This window comes from Eleutherodactylus coqui, chromosome 13 (assembly GCF_035609145.1).
Source record: "Eleutherodactylus coqui strain aEleCoq1 chromosome 13, aEleCoq1.hap1, whole genome shotgun sequence".
Classification (NCBI taxonomy): domain Eukaryota; kingdom Metazoa; phylum Chordata; class Amphibia; order Anura; family Eleutherodactylidae; genus Eleutherodactylus; species Eleutherodactylus coqui.
In genome coordinates, this window is record NC_089849.1 from 100,836,629 (window position 1) to 100,857,614 (window position 20,986).

The window sequence follows — 20,986 nt, forward strand, 5'->3', positions numbered from 1 at the left end:
ACTACTTTTGACTTTCGCGATAAAAAAAAATTGCGTGATTTTCTCACAGGCGGCAGCAATATGATGTGAGATTATTCTAAAAAGCAGCCCAAAAAGCGTTTTTCAGCAATCCTCTCGAGGCAAAATCACAGTCACCTGTGCGAAACTAGCCCCATTGTTCATCGTTTCACATGAGAATCATGTAGTGTAAACAGGCCGTCCGCTCGGGCCCGGCCATGGCGTCCCCAGCACGCCCGCTCGGGCCCGGCCATGGCGTCCCCAGCACGCCCGCTCGGGCCCGGCCATGGCGTCCCCAGCACGCCCGCTCGGGCCCGGCCATGGCGTCCCCAGCACGTCCGCTCGGGCCCGGCCATGGCGTCCCCAGCACGCCCGCTCGGGCCCGGCCATGGCGTCCCCAGCACGCCCGCTCGGGCCCGGCCATGGCGTCCCCAGCACGTCCGCTCGGGCCCGGCCATGGCGTCCCCAGCACGTCCGCTCGGGCCCGGCCATGGCGTCCCCAGCACGCCCGCTCGGGCCCGGCCATGGCGTCCCCAGCACGCCCGCTCGGGCCCGGCCATGGCGTCCCCAGCACGCCCGCTCGGGCCCGGCCATGGCGTCCCCAGCACGCCCGCTCGGGCCCGGCCATGGCGTCCCCAGCACGCCCGCTCGGGCAAACGAGAAGAGTGAGATTCTTGCTCCGCCTTCCCCTAGACAGGAGCCTTCAGGGTCACCAACCCTCATAGCAGAAGCAGTATATCCTCTGCTGGTTAACCCATTACATGCTGGGAGCCCTGCAGCCGCTGTCTGACTCCTCCGGGAGGACAGAGGTGGAGACTGGCCAGCTGAACCCCAGGGAAGCGGGAGGCTGACAGAGGAGCTGCAGAACAGGTCCGACCGGTTACATGGCGGAGACCATGTTTACTAAGCCAAAGGAGCAGCGTCACAAGGATTGTTGTCACGCTTGTCTCAGTCTCCATGGTTCGGGGGAGGCGGTCCACCGCTCACCGCGCTTTTCTTCATGTGTAAGGGCCATTTTGCATGGAACAAATTATAGTTAAAAATAATAATAATAATCGTACATCGTTGGCCGTTCAGTCATTCGCAATCGCTGTGTAAGTGACTGAACGAGCGCCGGTTAACCCGAGCAATAAGTGACCGCGCCAACCATGGTTCTCAGTCCTGCGCAAAATGAACGATGACTGAAAAGTGATTTATTGTTCGGCCGCTGGCTACGTTCTTACGGAATGATTAGCGTTCACCTTCACTGGTTTAATCGATCGCGGTTCCATGTAACGGGGCCTTTATTCATCCAGCCTCCTCCCATGGAGAGACGAACCGCCGCGGACAAGGTCATTTGCAGGCACGAAGATCGCATTTCTGGCGCTCCTACTGTGAGGAATTCCACGGTGAAGGGAGTATACCAATCCACCAACAGTAAGACAGCATAAGAAGGCACCAGAAATGGGGCAGCGCCAACCAACATGGCGGACACGGCGGCAAAGCAGCGTAGTGAATCACAGATTTATTTGTCCTTGTGAACCACACCGTAAAAGAGAAATACTGCATCACCCACATCTGCCAGTCCAAGGTCAGTCGCGTCACCCTGCCGCCTGGCGTTATTGCGCCTGGACCGTGTCAGACACTTATGACCGGGCTCGCACGACCATGAGCGCCAGCATGCGAACATGGCACATACAGACGAGCTGCAAGTAACATGCCTACTTGCTGGGTGCCGCCAATCCCCGTGCGCCCCCTCCTTGTGTATGCGCACAAAATCCGTGCCATGATTGGGCAGGCTACGATTTTTTTTGCATAATATGTGCGCAAAAAAAACCCCAAACAAAAAACACTACGGTAGTGAGAGTGTCCGAATAAAGTCAATGGGCATTTGGCATATTGGCATCGTGTGTCGTGCAATGACAACACAACCGTGTGAGAGCGGACCGTGGCATCTGATCAGGGCCGCCATGACACTTTCCCCTCGTGGCTGCAGGAGGAACGACAACCTCCAAAGAGCTAGGACAGATGGAAAATAGCGCTGTGGGAAAACGGCAGATTACATATGGCGTCCGTCTGCAGAATGGTGGTACTATACTGGATTAGTAATGTAATTCGCCCCTCCTGGTACCCAGCGTCACCACACAGCGTCGACACCAAGGACCAAGCCTCGTCCATCCTGGAAGGGGTATTCCGGGCACAGACTAAGGGCGTCTGCACACTGGCAAGATTCGTGCGTTGTGAGATGCACAAATATGAACGCCATTCTTTTGAATGGGTTTATTCACATTTGCGCCGTTTTCCTGCACGGCTCCACATTGCGATGCAGGAAACAAATTGCGGCATGTCCATTATTTTTGCAATATCGCCCATTACTTTCAACGGAGCCGGCGGCAGCAGCGCTGACGCCATTGAAAACAATGGGAGAAGAACGCGATCCCCTGCAGCAGCTGTGAGAGCTGTGGCAGGGGATTCCTTCAGCTCTACAGGGATGCGAAGCCGTTGCATATCTAAACAGTATAACACATTGACTTCTATGGGAGTTAGGGAAACAGCGCTGAGATCTGTGATGCTGCAGTCTGTGACGTCCCGTGCACAAACTATCTGCAGAATGTAGACAGACCGGCAGGGAGAACCTGTCATGTAGGGCAAGTGAACAGCAGCTTCTAAACTGGCCTCCAAGCACTCCAGGCATCCGAGGGCAGACATCTGCGTTAACTTTAGTTTTTACGAGTTTGGACCTTAAAGGAAACCCGTCAGCTACTTTGAGTCCTATAGGCTAAGCTTATGGACTGAGTTCAGCGGACATGCCGAGTCCGGGGAGGTAAGTGTTATACTTACCTTCCATGCTGCTCCCCGCTGAAAGCAGCCATTATAGTGCATTGAGCTGACTGCATGGCGCACGCCAAGTAGTCCTCCCATCATAGGATTAGATGGGAGGACTACCTCAAGCGCCACTCAATGCACTGCGGTGGCCGGTTTAAGCGCCGACAGCGGGGGGACGATGGGGAAGGTAAGTATAAGACCTTCATCCTGGATCCACGGATCACCTACTTGAAGCCCATAAGATTACCTTAGGGCGCCGTCACACCTGGTGACCGCCCCGGAAAAAAAAATATATGTGACATTTTGGTCACACGATTTTTGAGTGCCAGCTGTGCTTTTCCCTGAGAATAATCTCGTATCACATCGCTGCCGCCCGCGATTTTCTCCCGCGAAAGACATGGCACGAACACCGCAAGTTTGTGCCATGCGATAGATTGGAGGCTCCATAAGGAGACATGGGGGAGAAAAAAAAATTTGCAAAATGCAGAAAGATAGGGCATGCTGCAATCGTCAAATCTCACAGGACAGAAAACATCACAAATGGGAAAGAGACCGCTGGATTCCTAATTCTGCATTTTCGCTCCCGACTCGCAGGTGTGAAGGAGCCCTTATAGGGCCATGGAGAAGCCTCTGTAACATGTGGAAAGCCTAGACTCCAGGCCCCGGCACCACTGCCCTACACATAGTGGGTATGCACCCGCAGCCCTGAGCCAGTGTGGGTAAGACTGACCCATGGAAGGACCGCTCCCGGGACTGACTAGTTATATATTACACAGGACGTTATAAGGTTATTGCAGGCTCCCCTCCCCCCTTATCTCCTATCTGTTTGAGCTGCGATTAAGTCAGCTGCCGTGAATAAGCGGGACCTTTGTAATGGGCCCCGCGCCTGGCCCTGCGCCCATAACGCCCTCAGACTCGTCCTTGATGCCCCCCACCCACCATCACACAGAAGGAGACCATGCTAGGATTGTCAGTTAGGGCAGCAATAAACAGTTGGCAGTAGTCCGGCAGCATGCACCGCAGTAACTGAATACTGCAGCACATCTCCCTATGTATCGGTAACCTGAGGGGTCCGTGGTAAACCCTCGGCTGGTGCGCAGCGGGGCAAGACATCGGATGATTGGGGAAATCCAGGGCAAATCATTATAAGGGAGAGGCTCCCGACGGTGGGCAGCCTGATCAGGCGGGGTGCCCCCACGGATTAGGGCACTTTGCCAGGGATGACGCTGTGCCAGTCACTGGGAGCCTCCCAGTGACTTTTTTTTGCATTTTTTTTTACAAATTTGGTTAATCTGACATTGAGATTATATTATAATATGTGTATGTTCACACTATTTGCCCGCCGGGTGTGTTTAGGCGGCTCTCACGCCTGCGGTGGGGTCAGTTCAGGTTTTCTTCTCTTTGCTCCATTTTCGGTAGAGGAGAAGCAAAAAAAAAAAAAGCATCCGTTTTTGTTCCCCGTTAACTTCAATGGGGTTTCGAAAAAACAGAAGGGCTTCTGTTCGCCTCCATCAGGTTTACGTTTTTTGAGGGACGGAATACTACTTCGGATTACGCTATTCTCCCGTCCTGACGGAACAGAAGCGAACAGAAGCGAACAGAAGCCTTTCCGTGGTTTTATTTTAAACGCCATTGAAATTCATGGGAGAAATAAAGGGATCCGCCGCTGGTTTTTTGTTTTACATCAGTTTCTCTCAGCAGAGATGGCAGCCCTGACGGACCCTACGGCCGCTGTCTTTACCGCCATTTTCGGATGCAGGCTGCTTCCCCCAACGGCGGGTTTTAACGCGCTCCATCATTTTGACGGGCGATGAGGTGCGTTAATGGGCGTAACAGAGCAGACAGCGTTAGAAGATGCGGTGACGGAGCGGAGGTCGGCAAGGCTCTACTGAAATCAATGGGAGCCTTGGAACGCGATTTGAACGCCGCGGTAGTTGCGGTAAAAGGGGCGGCTCACACGAGCGTACGTGAATTGCACACGCTCTCTCTGTGCGTATCATACGCGGTACATCGCGGCATCTCAGATACATCATTTGCGCGGTTACACTTGCATTTTTTCAAGGTGTATAATACGCGTGTTAAAAATAAACGCAGCATGTTGTATTTTAGCGTGTATTACATGCGACGGCGCCCGGTGGACGCATACGAATCAGCGCCGCTAAGCGAGAAATAAGGAAGACGTCACAGAAACACGTGTGTGAGATACGCTGTCATGCGCAGTGAAATATCGCTGGCGTACGCGGCAATGCGCAGGTCACACCGCGGTAAAACACTGCTTACCACCCGCTCGTGTGCTGCTTTCACATCTGCGTTGGGGATCCCCGTGGCGGATCAAGGGAATCCCCTGGGGGCGGATCTGTCTTAGGACGGACCCCTGACTATAATGGAGTCCGTTCGCTTTCCGCTCAGCTGCCCGGCTTTTGGGGCGGAAGAAAAAGCACCGCCTGCAGCGCTTTTTCTTCCGGTATTTTGCGCAGGATCTGCGCCCGGACGTTCCAGCGCGGATGTAAACGCAGTCTTACGTTTTACGCCACTTTCACCCATCCTGGTAAGTCTGGGTCTGGCAGCTCTTCCTGCCCCCGCTCGCTCCGCCCTCTGTGGGACGACATACAGAGTTCTAATATATTATATTCCAGTCGTATCTACATCATATGATATCCAACAGGAAGAATACATATCTAGCAGTGGGGTTATTACATAGGGCAATATGTTGTCAGCTCCCCCATAGGAGCCACATGTTGCTGCACTCACCGCCTCCGTGTCTCATGTCCCCGCCAACAGCCCCGGTGCCGCCGGTCTCTGCCCAGGGCCGCCTGACAAGCACCACCAAGAACGGTTAATCTCTCCCCGATTCGTAGATCTATCTTCGGCCCTCGATTTAGTACCCCTAGCTATCGGATTTGCGTACCGCGCCTCGTTCTGAAAGCGGATCACGCTGATTGGCTTAGAGCCAGAGCCTTTCTTTTATTATTTTGCTCTCACGGAACTTCCTGGTGTGCGTACGCGGTGCTCCCTGATTGGCTGGGAAATGTGATTGACAGGGAGGGGGGAGGAGTTTACATTGGTTGTGGCCCTCACCCGTGAGGGGAAGTAGCTGACTCTACAGCAGGCATATTATCTTTTTACACTCCACACCATTCGCAACCTGATTGGTTGTTTGGATTTACTCATTCACGGTGATTGGTTATTTGGTTTGGCTGATTCACGGTGATTGGTTGTTTAGATTAGCTCGAGTAGAGGTGGTGTTGAATAGGGATATATGCCTACAGCAGCCGTCTAGTCCACATTTTGGGAAGGACTTTTACTGACCCCTAGTGGTCAAGTGTTAAACTGAAGTAGCATGTAGTCAGCTGACAGTGATTTGGCAGAGGCCGCTTATTTCTTTCCATAAAATACCGAACAGTTACATAATAAACAGTATTAGCAGTTTTTGTTCTGTTAAGACGTAATAAGCTGGTAGCATAAACGCTCTCATTTAAAGCAACAATACTCTTAACCCCTTTAAGGATGCACTTTTTTTTACCATTTTCATTTTTTCCTCCCCACTGTAAAAAAATCCTAACTCCTTCATTTAGCCATCAGTGAGGTTGTCGGAGGGCTTGTTTATTGTATCTTTTAATGCTTCTATATCATGGACTGAAAAACTTTTTAAAAATTCCAAGTGGAGAGAAATGGAAAAAAAACCAAACGTAATTTCTGACATCTTTTGGCGCATCTTGTTTCTATGGTGCAGAAACTGCAACAAAAATAACGATAACTTTATTCTATGGGTCGGTACCAAACTGAGGGCTTATTTAGATGACCGTATATCGGCTGGGTTTTCACACTGAGCCGATATACGGTGTCCTTGTCTGCAGGGGGAGGAGGATGGAAGAGCCAGGAGCGGGAACTGAGCTCCCACCCCTTGCCACTATTTGCAATAGGAGGGGTGGGATGGAGGTGGAGCTAAGTGATGTTGCTTAGTTCCGCCCCCGTCTCGCCCCCTCCTATTGTAAGTAATGCAGAGGGACGGAGAGGAGGCGGAGAGGGGCGGGAGCTCAGTTCCTGCTCCTGGCTCTTCCATCCTCCCCCCCCCCTGCATACAAGGAAAACCCAGCCGATATACGGTCATCTAAATAAGCCCTTATATAGTTTTTTTTTTTTTTTTGCTGTACTTTTATTTTTTTTTAAGATATTTAATTTTTTTAAATTATATTCTGCCGCCATCTTCTGACAGCCAGACGTTTTTTATTTTCCATCGGCGCAGTTGTGCGAGGGCTCATTTCTGCAGGACATGCTGTAATTTCTATTGGTACCATCTTGGAGTACACACATATGACTTTTTGATCGCTTTTCATTACATTTCTTCTTGGAGACGGGGTGAGCAAAAAAGCTATATTCTGGCGTTCTTTATTTTGTTCTGACAGCGCTCACCGCGTGCGGTAAATAAGGTGTTACTTTAATAAATGCTCACTGCTTCCCCCCCTGTCCAAGAGCGGAGGATCATTGCGATTCTACGCTCGCGGATGGCAAATCGCAGCATGCAGTTAATTATCTGCGTAATTTCTTTATTCTTCCTTTTATGTTACTTTTGGTTGACAGTTTGGGGGATTCAGCACCAATTACCAGGTTTCCATTGAGTTACATTCAGTATGCAATATATGCAACATACAATGGTCGTACTGGAACCAATTAATATTAAATATTCAGGGACCAGTGTACTTACCTACTACACAGGAGCGCCATCTCCTGGACACTACTAGTCATGTAATGGGTGATATGTATCTGTTATATGGGAGCGCCATCTCCTGGACACTGCTAGTCATGTAATGGGTGATATGTATCTGTTATATGGGAACGCCATCTCCTGGACACTGCTAGTCATGTAATGGGTGATATGTATCTGTTATATGGGAGCGCCATCTCCTGGACACTGCTAGTCATGTAATGGGTGATATGTATCTGTTATATGGGAGCGCCATCTCCTGGACACTACTAGTCATGTAATGGGTGATATGTATCTGTTATATGGGAGCGCCATCTCCTGGACACTACTGGTCATGTAATGGGTGATATGTATCTGTTATATGGGAGCGCCATCTCCTGGACACTACTGGTCATGTAATGGGTGATATGTATCTGTTATATGGGAGTGCCATCTCCTGGACACTGCTAGTCATTTAATGGGTGATATGTATCTGTTATATGGGAGCGCCATCTCCTGGACAGTACTGGTCATGTAATGGGTGATATGTATCTGTTATATGGGAGCGCCATCTCCTGGACACTACTGGTCATGTAATGGGTGATATGTATCTGTTATATGGGAGCGCCATCTCCTGGACACTACTGGTCATGTAATGGGTGATATGTATCTGTTATATGGGAGCGCCATCTCCTGGAAACTACTGGCCATGTAATGGGTGATATGTATCTGTTATATGGGAGCGCCATCTCCTGGACACTACTGGTCATGTAATGGGTGATCTGTATCTGTTATATGGGAGCGCCATCTCCTGAACACTACTAGTCATGTAATGGGTGATATGTATCTGTTATATGGGAGCGCCATCTCCTGGACACTACTAGTCATGTAATGGGTGATATGTATCTGTTATATGGGAGCGCCATCTCCTGGACACTACTAGTCATGTAATGGGTGATATGTATCTGTTATATGGGAGCGCCATCTCCTGGACACTGCTAGTCATGTAATGGGTGATATGTATCTGTTATATGGGAGCGCCATCTCCTGGACACTACTGGTCATGTAATGGGTGATATGTATCTGTTATATGGGAGCGCCATCTCCTGGAAACTACTGGTCATGTAATGGGTGATATGTATCTGTTATATGGGAGCGCCATCTCCTGGACACTACTAGTCATGTAATGGGTGATATGTATCTGTTATATGGGAGCGCCATCTCCTGGACACTACTGGTCATGTAATGGGTGATATGTATCTGTTATATGGGAGCGCCATCTCCTGGACAGTACTGGTCATGTAATGGGTGATATGTATCTGTTATATGGGAGCGCCATCTCCTGGACAGTACTGGTCATGTAATGGGTGATATGTATCTGTTATATGGGAGCGCCATCTCCTGGAAACTACTGGTCATGTAATGGGTGATATGTATCTGTTATATGGGAGCGCCATCTCCTGGACACTACTGGTCATGTAATGGGTGATATGTATCTGTTATATGGGAGCGCCATCTCCTGGACACTACTGGTTATGTAATGGGTGATATGTATCTGTTATATGGGAGCGCCATCTCCTGGACACTACTGGTCATGTAATGGGTGATATGTATCTGTTATATGGGAGCGCCATCTCCTGGACACTACTAGTCATGTAATGGGTGATATGTATCTGTTATATGGGAGCGCCATCTCCTGGACACTACTGGTTATGTAATGGGTGATATGTATCTGTTATATGGGAGCGCCATCTCCTGGACACTACTGGTCATGTAATGGGTGATATGTATCTGTTATATGGGAGCGCCATCTCCTGGACACTACTGGTCATGTAATGGGTGATATGTATCTGTTATATGGGAGCGCCATCTCCTGGACACTACTGGTCATGTAATGGGTGATATGTATCTGTTATATGGGAGCGCCATCTCCTGGACACTACTGGTCATGTAATGGGTGATATGTATCTGTTATATGGGAGCGCCATCTCCTGGACACTACTAGTCATGTAATGGGTGATATGTATCTGTTATATGGGAGCGCCATCTCCTGGACACTACTGGTTATGTAATGGGTGATATGTATCTGTTATATGGGAGCGCCATCTCCTGGACACTACTGGTCATGTAATGGGTGATATGTATCTGTTATATGGGAGTGCCATCTCCTGGACACTGCTAGTCATTTAATGGGTGATATGTATCTGTTATATGGGAGCGCCATCTCCTGGACAGTACTGGTCATGTAATGGGTGATATGTATCTGTTATATGGGAGCGCCATCTCCTGGACACTACTGGTCATGTAATGGGTGATATGTATCTGTTATATGGGAGCGCCATCTCCTGGACACTACTGGTCATGTAATGGGTGATATGTATCTGTTATATGGGAGCGCCATCTCCTGGAAACTACTGGCCATGTAATGGGTGATATGTATCTGTTATATGGGAGCGCCATCTCCTGGACACTACTGGTCATGTAATGGGTGATATGTATCTGTTATATGGGAGCGCCATCTCCTGGACACTACTGGTCATGTAATGGGTGATATGTATCTGTTATATGGGAGCGCCATCTCCTGGACACTACTAGTCATGTAATGGGTGATATGTATCTGTTATATGGGAGCGCCATCTCCTGGACACTACTGGTTATGTAATGGGTGATATGTATCTGTTATATGGGAGCGCCATCTCCTGGACACTACTGGTCATGTAATGGGTGATATGTATCTGTTATATGGGAGCGCCATCTCCTGGACACTACTGGTTATGTAATGGGTGATATGTATCTGTTATATGGGAGCGCCATCTCCTGGACACTACTGGTCATGTAATGGGTGATATGTATCTGTTATATGGGAGCGCCATCTCCTGGACACTACTAGTCATGTAATGGGTGATATGTATCTGTTATATGGGAGCGCCATCTCCTGGACACTACTGGTTATGTAATGGGTGATATGTATCTGTTATATGGGAGCGCCATCTCCTGGACACTACTGGTCATGTAATGGGTGATATGTATCTGTTATATGGGAGCGCCATCTCCTGGACACTGCTAGTCATGTAATGGGTGATATGTATCTGTTATATGGGAGCGCCATCTCCTGGACACTACTAGTCATGTAATGGGTGATATGTATCTGTTATATGGGAGCGCCATCTCCTGGACACTACTGGTCATGTAATGGGTGATATGTATCTGTTATATGGGAGCGCCATCTCCTGAACACTACTAGTCATGTAATGGGTGATATGTATCTGTTATATGGGAGCGCCATCTCCTGGACACTGCTAGTCATTTAATGGGTGATATGTATCTGTTATATGCGAGCGCCATCTCCTGGACACTACTGGTCATGTAATGGGTGATATGTATCTGTTATATGGGAGCGCCATCTCCTGGACAGTACTGGTCATGTAATGGGTGATATGTATCTGTTATATGGGAGCGCCATCTCCTGGAAACTACTGGTCATGTAATGGGTGATATGTATCTGTTATATGGGAGCGCCATCTCCTGGACACTACTGGTCATGTAATGGGTGATATGTATCTGTTATATGGGAGCGCCATCTCCTGGACACTACTGGTCATGTAATGGGTGATATGTATCTGTTATATGGGAGCGCCATCTCTTGGACACTGCTAGTCATGTAATGGGTGATATGTATCTGTTATATGGGAGCGCCATCTCCTGGACACTACTAGTCATGTAATGGGTGATATGTATCTGTTATATGGGAGCGCCATCTCCTGGACACTACTGGTTATGTAATGGGTGATATGTATCTGTTATATGGGAGCGCCATCTCCTGGACACTACTGGTCATGTAATGGGTGATATGTATCTGTTATATGGGAGCGCCATCTCCTGGACACTGCTAGTCATGTAATGGGTGATATGTATCTGTTATATGGGAGCGCCATCTCCTGGACACTACTAGTCATGTAATGGGTGATATGTATCTGTTATATGGGAGCGCCATCTCCTGGACACTACTGGTCATGTAATGGGTGATATGTATCTGTTATATGGGAGCGCCATCTCCTGAACACTACTAGTCATGTAATGGGTGATATGTATCTGTTATATGGGAGCGCCATCTCCTGGACACTGCTAGTCATTTAATGGGTGATATGTATCTGTTATATGCGAGCGCCATCTCCTGGACACTACTGGTCATGTAATGGGTGATATGTATCTGTTATATGGGAGCGCCATCTCCTGGACACTGCTAGTCATGTAATGGGTGATATGTATCTGTTATATGGGAGCGCCATCTCCTGGACACTACTAGTCATGTAATGGGTGATATGTATCTGTTATATGGGATCGCCATCTCCTGGACACTGCTAGTCATGTAATGGGTGATATGTATCTGTTATATGGGAGCGCCATCTCCTGGACACTGCTAGTCATGTAATGGGTGATATGTATCTGTTATATGGGCGCGCCATCTCCTGGACACTACTGGTCATGTAATGGGTGATATGTATCTGTTATATGGGAGCGCCATCTCCTGGACACTACTAGTCATGTAATGGGTGATATGTATCTGTTATATGGGAGCGCCATCTCCTGGAAACTAGCGCTACTTCTCTTTCCTATCGGACACATGGTTTGAGCACAAGGACAGCAGGGCCCCCAAATAAGCTGATGAAAGGGTCTTTGTGCCCCGAAGCGCGTTCTTCTGCTGGGCCATAATAAGAGAAGTTGACCCCTTTCCTCTGGATTCAGAGTTTATGGGTTGGTAGTTTTCTCCATGACCAGATTTTTTCTCTCATCCTGTCTGTGATCGTGCCCTTCCTTGTGCGGATGAGGCGTTCCTTCTGGTTGGCTGCACTTACGTTATCCCTCTACTCTACAATTGGGCAAATTAGCTAGTCTACTTAGGGGTAGCTCTACCTTTTTCTGTATACCTTGTCCAATGGGTTGACTTGGTGGCCCAGGAATTAATGAAGGCTGACTGTGTAGCTCCACATCCATGACCCTTTTGACTCTTTCCCTGTCTGTTTTCCTCATACTTATCTCCCTTTGCCCAGATGGGCTCCTCTTGGGTCTGGCTCCCGGCACCGTCAATGTTTCTAGTGAGCGGTCCCTACCACTTACTGTCAATGGGTGACATTGGGCTCGATTGACAGTCTGATATCACTCATTGACAGTGAGCAGTAAGGACTGCCCACTTAACACATTGGCAGTGTGGGACCTGGGGCTCATTCACATGAGTGTATGCGTTCTTACAGTCGCCCGCGCATGCTGTAAAATCTCGTGAATGAAGAAAAGCCCCAATCGAGTCCCGATCCTAATTAGCATTGTCTCGTTCATTCACACAGGCGACTGTGACGTCTTGACAAAAAGAAGATACGCTGCTGCCCGGAAATCCCTCGGTCAGCAGAAAGCCTTTAAATAGAGCCAGCTGTCTGCTTTTCCCAGCGTTGGACGCAGCTAAACTACCCCCCCCCCCTTTTTTTTTCCTGCTTCCACAGGAGTCTATGGGAGCTTCCAGCGTATCTCGGCCAAAAGATAGGGCAAGACCTATCTTTTCTGGAAGCATATAAATTTGGTCGCTGATTTTGGTTGCGTTTTTTTTTTCTTCCAGGTAAAACATTTTTATGTGGCTAAAATCGGTCATCCGAACGAATATATTGGAAACCAATGCTTTGGGTGGCCACATGTGAATAAGGCCTTACAAAGAGCCCAACTAGGTGAAGGGAGAGGCTCTCCGCCTCTCTCCTCCTCTCCAGCTGTTTGCAATGGGAGGGGGTGGGGCTAAGCTCCCACCCCTTCTCCACAGCCAGCAATGGGAGACGACCGTATATCGGCCAGGTATTCACGCCCGGCCGATTTACGGTGTCCCTTTCTGCAGGGGGAGGAGGCTGGAAGAGCCGGGAGCAGTGCACTGAGCTCCCGCCCCCTCTCCGCCCCCCGGCACTATTTGCAATGGGAGGGGGCGGGGGCAGAGCTAAGTCCTGGTACTTAGCCCCACCCCCTCCCATTGCAAATAGTGCCGAGGAGCGGAGAGGGGGCAGAGAGGGGGCGGGAGCTCAGTGCACTGCTCCTGGCTCTTCCAGCCTCCTCCCCCTGCAGAAAGGGACACCGTATATCGGCCGGGCGTGAATACCCGGCTGATACACGGTCGTCTGAATAAGCCCTAAGGCCCTTCTCTCACGGCTGAGAAAATCGTGCAAGATTTATGTTGTGCGAGAAGCACAAATCTCACACGAATATGAAACCCATTCAATTGAATGGGGTAATACGCATGAGCGATTTTTTTTCCCTCACCGTGGCGTCTCCCATCTTTCGCCGTGCCCTTGCATCGCATCACCCATTATATTCAAGGGGCCGTTGGCAGCACCGCACTACATGTTAGGTGCACGCGAGTGCAATGCTATATTGATAAAACCGCCTCGCTTTTGCGGGGAAAACGCATGTCGCCGAGCCCGATGTCAGCTAATTATGCCTAACTGGCCTTACAAAAAATGGAATAGAAAATGATGAAAACGTCACACGGATAAACAAATGGTACCATTAAAAAGTACAACTCGTCCTGCAGAAGAAAACCCTTACAAAGCACAAAAAATAAAAACATTACGGGTCTTTGAATGCAGATTTTTTTTTAAAAAGTATTTTTTTATAAGTGTTAAAAAGTTACAAAAGCCCCCATATAAATTTGGTATTGACATAACCGGCCCGGCCTGCAGAATTAATTTAACATATTTATACTACATGTTAAAAAGAAAAATAACTAAATCTGCAATTTTGTCATGTTTTTTAATCTTGCCTCTAGAAAAAAATGAAATAAAAACTTTACTGTGGCAACACGGAGGGTCCACTCAGTACACGAGGCCTATGCAGAGGAGCTGGGAGGGCAAAGCAGTCACTTGTCACGGTGGCACTTACCAGGCTCCTTCCCAGAGGGCTACACGCGACCTCGGCCAGAGTACCACTAGGATAGGGATGGCCAATAACCATTTAAATAGATAATAGGGTTGTCACTCGTGACGCCACTGTTCCTTTTTCACCGATATGAGCCATCGGCAGTAAAGAATAGAGTCCACACACAAAGTAATGGCGTCTTGCATGTATTTGGGCCCCCATCGACTTCTATGGGGACCTTTGCTGCGCAATTAAAATGTGTAAACAAACATTTCTCATTTGTAAAAGAGTTTGACCTGATGGATCATTTCTGACTTCATATTTGGAATCCGCACCTTCAAATTGTATAGGATCAGTTTAGATAGGTCAGCTCAAAAAATGTCATATTTAGACTAGTTTTATGCATAAATCTGTCGGGCAGGGGGAGACATCTACTCAGCTGTCTCCCCTTCCCTCCCCTCCCGCTGTTTGCAAAGGGAGGGGACAGGACATGGGCGGAGCTAAGCTCTTGCCCCTTCCCACCCCTTGTCCGCAGCCAACAATGGGAGAGGATGGGATAGGACGGAGCTTATCTCCACTGCCTCCCATTGCAAACAGTGGGAAGGGGCAGAGAGGCGAAGAGAAGGGGGAGGGAGTTTAGCGGTCACGCTGCTAAACTTCCTCCCACCTCCCTTCTCCGGCCGCTGTCATCAGCTCCCATAGGAGTCTATGGCAGCATCCGTAGTCCGGCCAGGAAGATAGTAGCATATATTGGACAACTGTGAACACGCCGGCCGATATACACTCTTGTGAAATCTTAGATTGATAAATTCCCCACAGCAGCATTTGTGCTAAATTTTCATTCTTTTGTCTCACCTGTAATAGTAGTCTGCCCTCACATTATTTCTCTCCTAGGATATATATATATACTTACCCCAGACATACTTACATTTACTTACTGTGGATTTTCCAACATCTGCTGGATAGTTTTTTTCCAAGCATCTACTACTCTATCAGTCAAATAGTATTCTCTGGCATTGAAGAAGACATATGTCCAGTTCAACCTATAATCCTGCGATGTTGATCCAGAGGAAGGCAAAAAAAATACTCAAGTATGTAGAAGCCAATTTTCCTAATTTTAGGGGGGGGGGGGGGTAAATCCCTCCTGACTGCAATCTGGCAATCAGAATAACCCCTTAGTGACGGAGCTTTTTTGCTTTTTTCCCCATTTTCGTTTTTTCCTCCTCCCTTTAAAAAAAAAAAACCCTAACTCCTTTATTTATCCATCGTCGCCGCTGTATGAGGGCTTGTTTTTTGCGGGACGAGTTGTATTTTTCAATGGCACTATTTATTGTACCAAAATTCTAAGCAGAGAGAAATGGAAAAAAAACCTGACATTCCACCATCTTTCGTTGCGTCTTGTTTCTACGGTGCACAAACTGCAACAAAAACGACTTTATTCTATTTTTTTTTTCGGACCACATTCACCGTGTGGGGTAAATACTACATTACTTTGATAGATTGGACTTTTATGGACGCAGCCATACCAAACACATATTTTTGGTTTATTATTTTGATTTTTTTTTATTGCAAATATGGCGAAAGGCCCCCGGCTCCCATGACACCTGCCCGGCTCCCCTGATCTCACCGCGGGGAGGGGGGGGGTCGTACGGGACCCCCGAACAGGATTGACAGCAGCATTTAAAGGGTTAATAGCCGCGATCGGCTGTTCAGCCGATCGCGGCTATTGCCCGTGGGTGTCAGCTGTAATAAACAGCTGACGCTTGCGCTGTATGGAGGGAGATAGCGGCGCTATCTCCCTCCATACATGTCCTGCAACTGGACGTAAAAATGCTATAGGGCCGTCACTAGGGGGTTAATCCTCAGGTCACCGACCTTTCTGAAGCAATCAGTGACTATAACATGTAATATTGTATCACTCAAGAAAGATGTCCGGGCTCCTCTTGAACTCTTATCAAATTCGCCCGCCATCACCACATCCTCAGGCAGAGAGTTCCACAGTTTCACTGCTCTTACAGTAAGGCCCCCTGTCCATGGCCGTGACGGAATATCGCTAGCAGGGGAGAGCTGCTATTCTGCCACGGGGGAGAGCTGTCTGACAGATAGGCTCACCGCGGAGAATCGCTATGATTCTGCACTCGTGGACGCAGCGGCTGCGCTTTCCATAGCAACGCTATGGAAAGTGTTTACTGTGTTAACCGCAGCCGGATTATTGCCGCGGATAACGCAATGAACTATCGCCTGTGGACAGGAGGCCTAAAGAACCCTCTTTTATGTCTGGATATAGAGGGCGCCCCCTTGTTACAGTCCTGGGTATAACCAGATGATGGGAGAGATCCTTGTATTGTCCCCTAATGTATTTATACCTAGTTATTAAGTCGCTCCACAGCCGGCTTTTTTTCTAAGGTAAACCATCCTAATTTTGATAGCCTCTCTGGGTATTGTAGTCCGCCCATAGCATTTAATACTTTAGTTGCCCGGCTTTGTACCCGCTCAAGCTCTGATGTGTTCTTCTTGAGTACCGGTGGCCAAAACTGTCCACAATATCCCATGTGTGGTCTGACCAGGGACTTGTAAAGAGGAAGAACAGTGTTCTCATCATGCGCCCCTAGACATCTTCTGTTGCATCCCATGATCCTATTTGCCTTAGCAGCAGCTGCCTGACACTGTTTGCTCCAGTTAAGCTTACAGTTAATTAAAATCCCCAAGTCCTTTTCCATTTCAGTGTTACCCAGTGGTTACCTTTTTAGTATGTAATGGTGCCAATGTGCATAACCTAATGTGTGTCAGGGTAGCACTAGTCATTTATTTGCACAGTGGCATTTTGGCGAAGTGTGGTGCAGTTATACCATGGCAGTTACGCCAATGTCCACTTGCATGCATGGATTCCACTGCTGAATCCCGCAGCGGAATCCAGCTGTGCCTGCAGACATGGACAGAAAAAAAACATTTTCTTAACTGTCCAGATCCAGCGCGGGTCTCCTCCATGCCGACCAGATCTTAATTTTTCAGCACGGCGGATGCGTCTGGACGTGCAGGCGGCGTGCTGGACGCATTCGCAGTGCAATTTTAAAACAAATGTCCTGCTTTCCTGCGGATTCGCAGCACGTCTACAGTGATGGCTACGGGTGTGCCGCGGATCGGACGGCCTCCATTGACTTCACTGGAAGCCGTCCCACGGGATCTGCAGAAAAATGGAGCATGCTGCGATTTCTTGCAAGTGCGATCCGCATGCTTTAAATTGCCTTGCGGATGCCAATGCATCCCTATGGGTGGCTAGAGGAGCGCATCTCCCACGTGGAAGACACACACAGATTTTATAATTAAGATCCGGCCTTAGACAGGGCAGGATACAGGAATGCTACATACTCTACTTCACCAAACTATATTTCAACACCATAACTTTTCCTTGTGCTTCTGTGTTCCGGTCAGCTCTCTGCTTCACAACGCCCTTTGGTGCCCTCCATCCACATTGGCCCCTCTCCTTCCCTCGCCCATCACACTTCACACAAACTCTTCACTTTCCTAAACCACCTCAAACCTTCCGACTCCACTCTAAAACAACCATCTACCCTCTCTATCCTCCTCCTACCAGCTGCGGGGGGACATCTCTCCTAACCCCGGCCTAACTTTTATTTCCACTAGCTATAACTTATCTGCCCCTCTAAGAAACCCCTCAGATCCAGTTCCCATTTGCTGCTCAGCATCTCATCCCCTTCAAATGTGCGCTCTGCAACGGTCAGTGAGCCTGCGATAAACTCCTAATCATTCGTGATGACTTCATTATAAAATCTCTAAACCCGCTGGCACTCAGAGATATGGATGCCCTCACTTCTCCTATCCCTCCAGACCTGAGAACAGGCATGAAGGAGTAGACGTTCTTCTCTATCTACAATGCACCTTCCGGGGCATCCCCCTGGTACCTTTGCTTGCATTCTCCACTCCCAGACTCTTCCGTCCTCTTTTTCTTAATCTCTTTGCCTAGCTCCTTCACTTCCTATCCTGTGTAATTCCAACTCTTCTCTTGGGCGACTTCAACATCCCCATTGAGGATCATCTTCAGCTTTTATTGCTCACTTCCTCCCTAGGCCTCTCACAGTTTACAGCTTCCCCACGCACAAAGATGGCAATACCACAGATGCAGAAATCCTTAGGCAGTTTACACCCAGACTTACTACAGTCATCGCTGTCCCCGATCTCTTCCATCTCTTGTCCCAAAATGTTACTGGATCAAGTGGTTCCTTCCACGCTCTGACCCTCCCATTGCAGATCACCACAACCCTGGCTCACCCCTCAAACGCATTTCCTTCGGCGGTGCTCTAGATGTGCCAAATATATGAAAAAAAAAAAAATCACTAACCTCTGCATATTTCCTCAAATACATGTTCAGAACATACAAGCTTGTCCTTCACCGTGCCTAACAAGCCTACCTCACCTCTCCCAGCTCCTCCTTCTCCAATAACCCCAAAAGACTGCCAGCTCATTCCCTCCTCAGCCCTAAAATACAGCCGCCTTGACAGATCTCAGAGCTGAAGATCTGGCGGTTCCCAGTGGCAGACTTGCTTTGATCCCCTTCTCTCCCGGCACCTCCTCTAGATCACTCTCAGAATTTGACCCAACCAGAGAAGAAACAGTCCCCTCCTTTAAACATGCTGTCATATCCTCATTAATAAAGAGAGTCTCTTGACTCATCTTGTGTTGCCAGTAGAGATGAGCGAGCGTACTCGGATAAGCGGTACTCGCTCGAGTAATTTGCTTTATCCGAGTACCGCTGTGCTCGGGGCTAAAGATTCGGGTGCCGGCACGGAGCGGGGAGCTGCAGGGGAGAGCGGGGAGGAACGGAGGTAAGATCTTTCTCTCCTTCTCTTGCCCGCTCTCCCCTGCTCCCCGCTGCGACTCACCTGTCAGCCGCAGCGGCACCCGAATCTTTAGCCCCGAGCACAGCGATACTCGGATAAAGCCAATTACTCGAGCGACTACCGCTTATCAGAGTACGCTCGCTCATCTCTAGTTGCCATCTACGACCAGTCTCTAAACTTCCTTCATCTCCAAACTCCTGGAGCATCTGGTCTCCTCTCGCCTAATAAGCTATTCCTCGGATGACTCTTCCCGGTCCCTTACAGTCCGGCTTTCACTCTCTATATTCTACAGTAACTGCTCCTATTAAAAAGTGTCAATCTTCTGACAGCTAAATCCAATGTCAACCGCTCTGATCCTCCTCGATCTCTCTGCAGCCTTTGACACTGTAGACCACCAAATTCCTCAGTACGTTCCGCACCATTGGCCTAAAGGATACTGCGCTCTCCTGGTTTTCCTCCTACCTGTCTGACCGCTCATTCAATGTCTCATTCGACGGTTCTACCTCTCTTTCGCCTGCTGTTGGGTTCCTCAGGGTTCGGTTCCTGCACATCTCCTCTTTTCCATCTACACGGTCCCCATTGGACAAACTATCAGTAGATTTGAGTTTTGATCCCTACGCTGATGACATCCAATTATATACTTCACACACTCGCTACTACAAAACACCAGTGATTATCGGTCCGTTGCCTCTAATGCCCCATTTACACGGGACAAGCTGTAAGGCAATCAATGCCTGGTAGCTCGTCCCAGTAATAGTTGCTCCTGTGCGGTTACACATGAGCAAATATCACTGCCAGAGTGGAAGTGGAAGCGGGCCGGGGAGCATTTGTTCAAAAGAGAGCGTCTGCTGTTTACACCTAACACACCGTTCCGTTTTCTGCATGGATTCCCCCGGGCTCATGGCAATGTGAACAATAGTCCTGTGTGAACGGGCCTTGACACCATGTAGTTTATCTAAAATGTAACCTCTCAAAAACAGAACTTCTTGTGTTTCCACCATCTCCCACCCGATCTAAACCTGATCCCTATATGCCTGTTGTCCCACCATAAGGCCTCCCTCACACAAGCATTAAAACGCAATGTTTTCACCGCTGTGCATTGACAACGATGCATGTTTTTTCTTTTTGTCCGTTTTCAGCTAGGTGTTGTCCATTGAAATGAATGCGCAGCGGTTTTAGCGCTGCTGAAAACGCGACACAACTTGGTACAGAATTTTGTGACAGCACTAAACGCAAACCCTAGCTACATTACCTTACAATAAAAGCAATGCTCACCTAGCAGACGCCGTCCTGCTCCCTACTGCTGCTCTCCGGAGCTCCCGGCAGGCTTCCAGGCACTTGTCAGCGGCCATAGATCTCTTAGACCCAAGACTGAACTCCTAACCGGGTTTTAATTACCCCGCCTCAAGCAAAAGATTGCTGATTGGATCATCAAGTGCTGGCTCAGCCAATCAGAGCCAGAGCTCGATGAACCAATCACAGCTATTCAATGAATGGCTCTTATTGTCTGACCTGTGGCTCAGCCTATCAGGGCAATCTCTTAATGGAGGTGGGGCTTTCAACTCTGTTACCATCAAGAGATGCTCTACTGGAGGCTGGCAAATGCCCAGAGCTCCAGGGAGCAGCAGTAAGGACCCGGATGGCACCTGCTAGGTGAGTATTTTTTATTTTTTTTCCCTTATTCCTTGTTTGCGTTGTCAGCTGTGCTGAAACGCAGCCAAAACCTTCTCAAAACACCTGACAACACTGCTGAAAC

General features: G+C 48.7%; 1 protein-coding gene across 1 annotated transcript in view; it reads right to left on the reverse strand.

The window, feature by feature from the left end:
* Positions 1–5,750, reverse strand: part of TEX2 (testis expressed 2) — a 34,584-nt gene extending 28,834 nt beyond the window's left edge. The window contains exon 1 of the mRNA XM_066586948.1: positions 5,554–5,750. The gene's annotated coding sequence lies outside the window, so the exon portion shown is untranslated. The remainder of the gene's footprint in view (positions 1–5,553) is intronic.
* Positions 5,751–20,986: the final 15,236 nt, after the last annotated feature.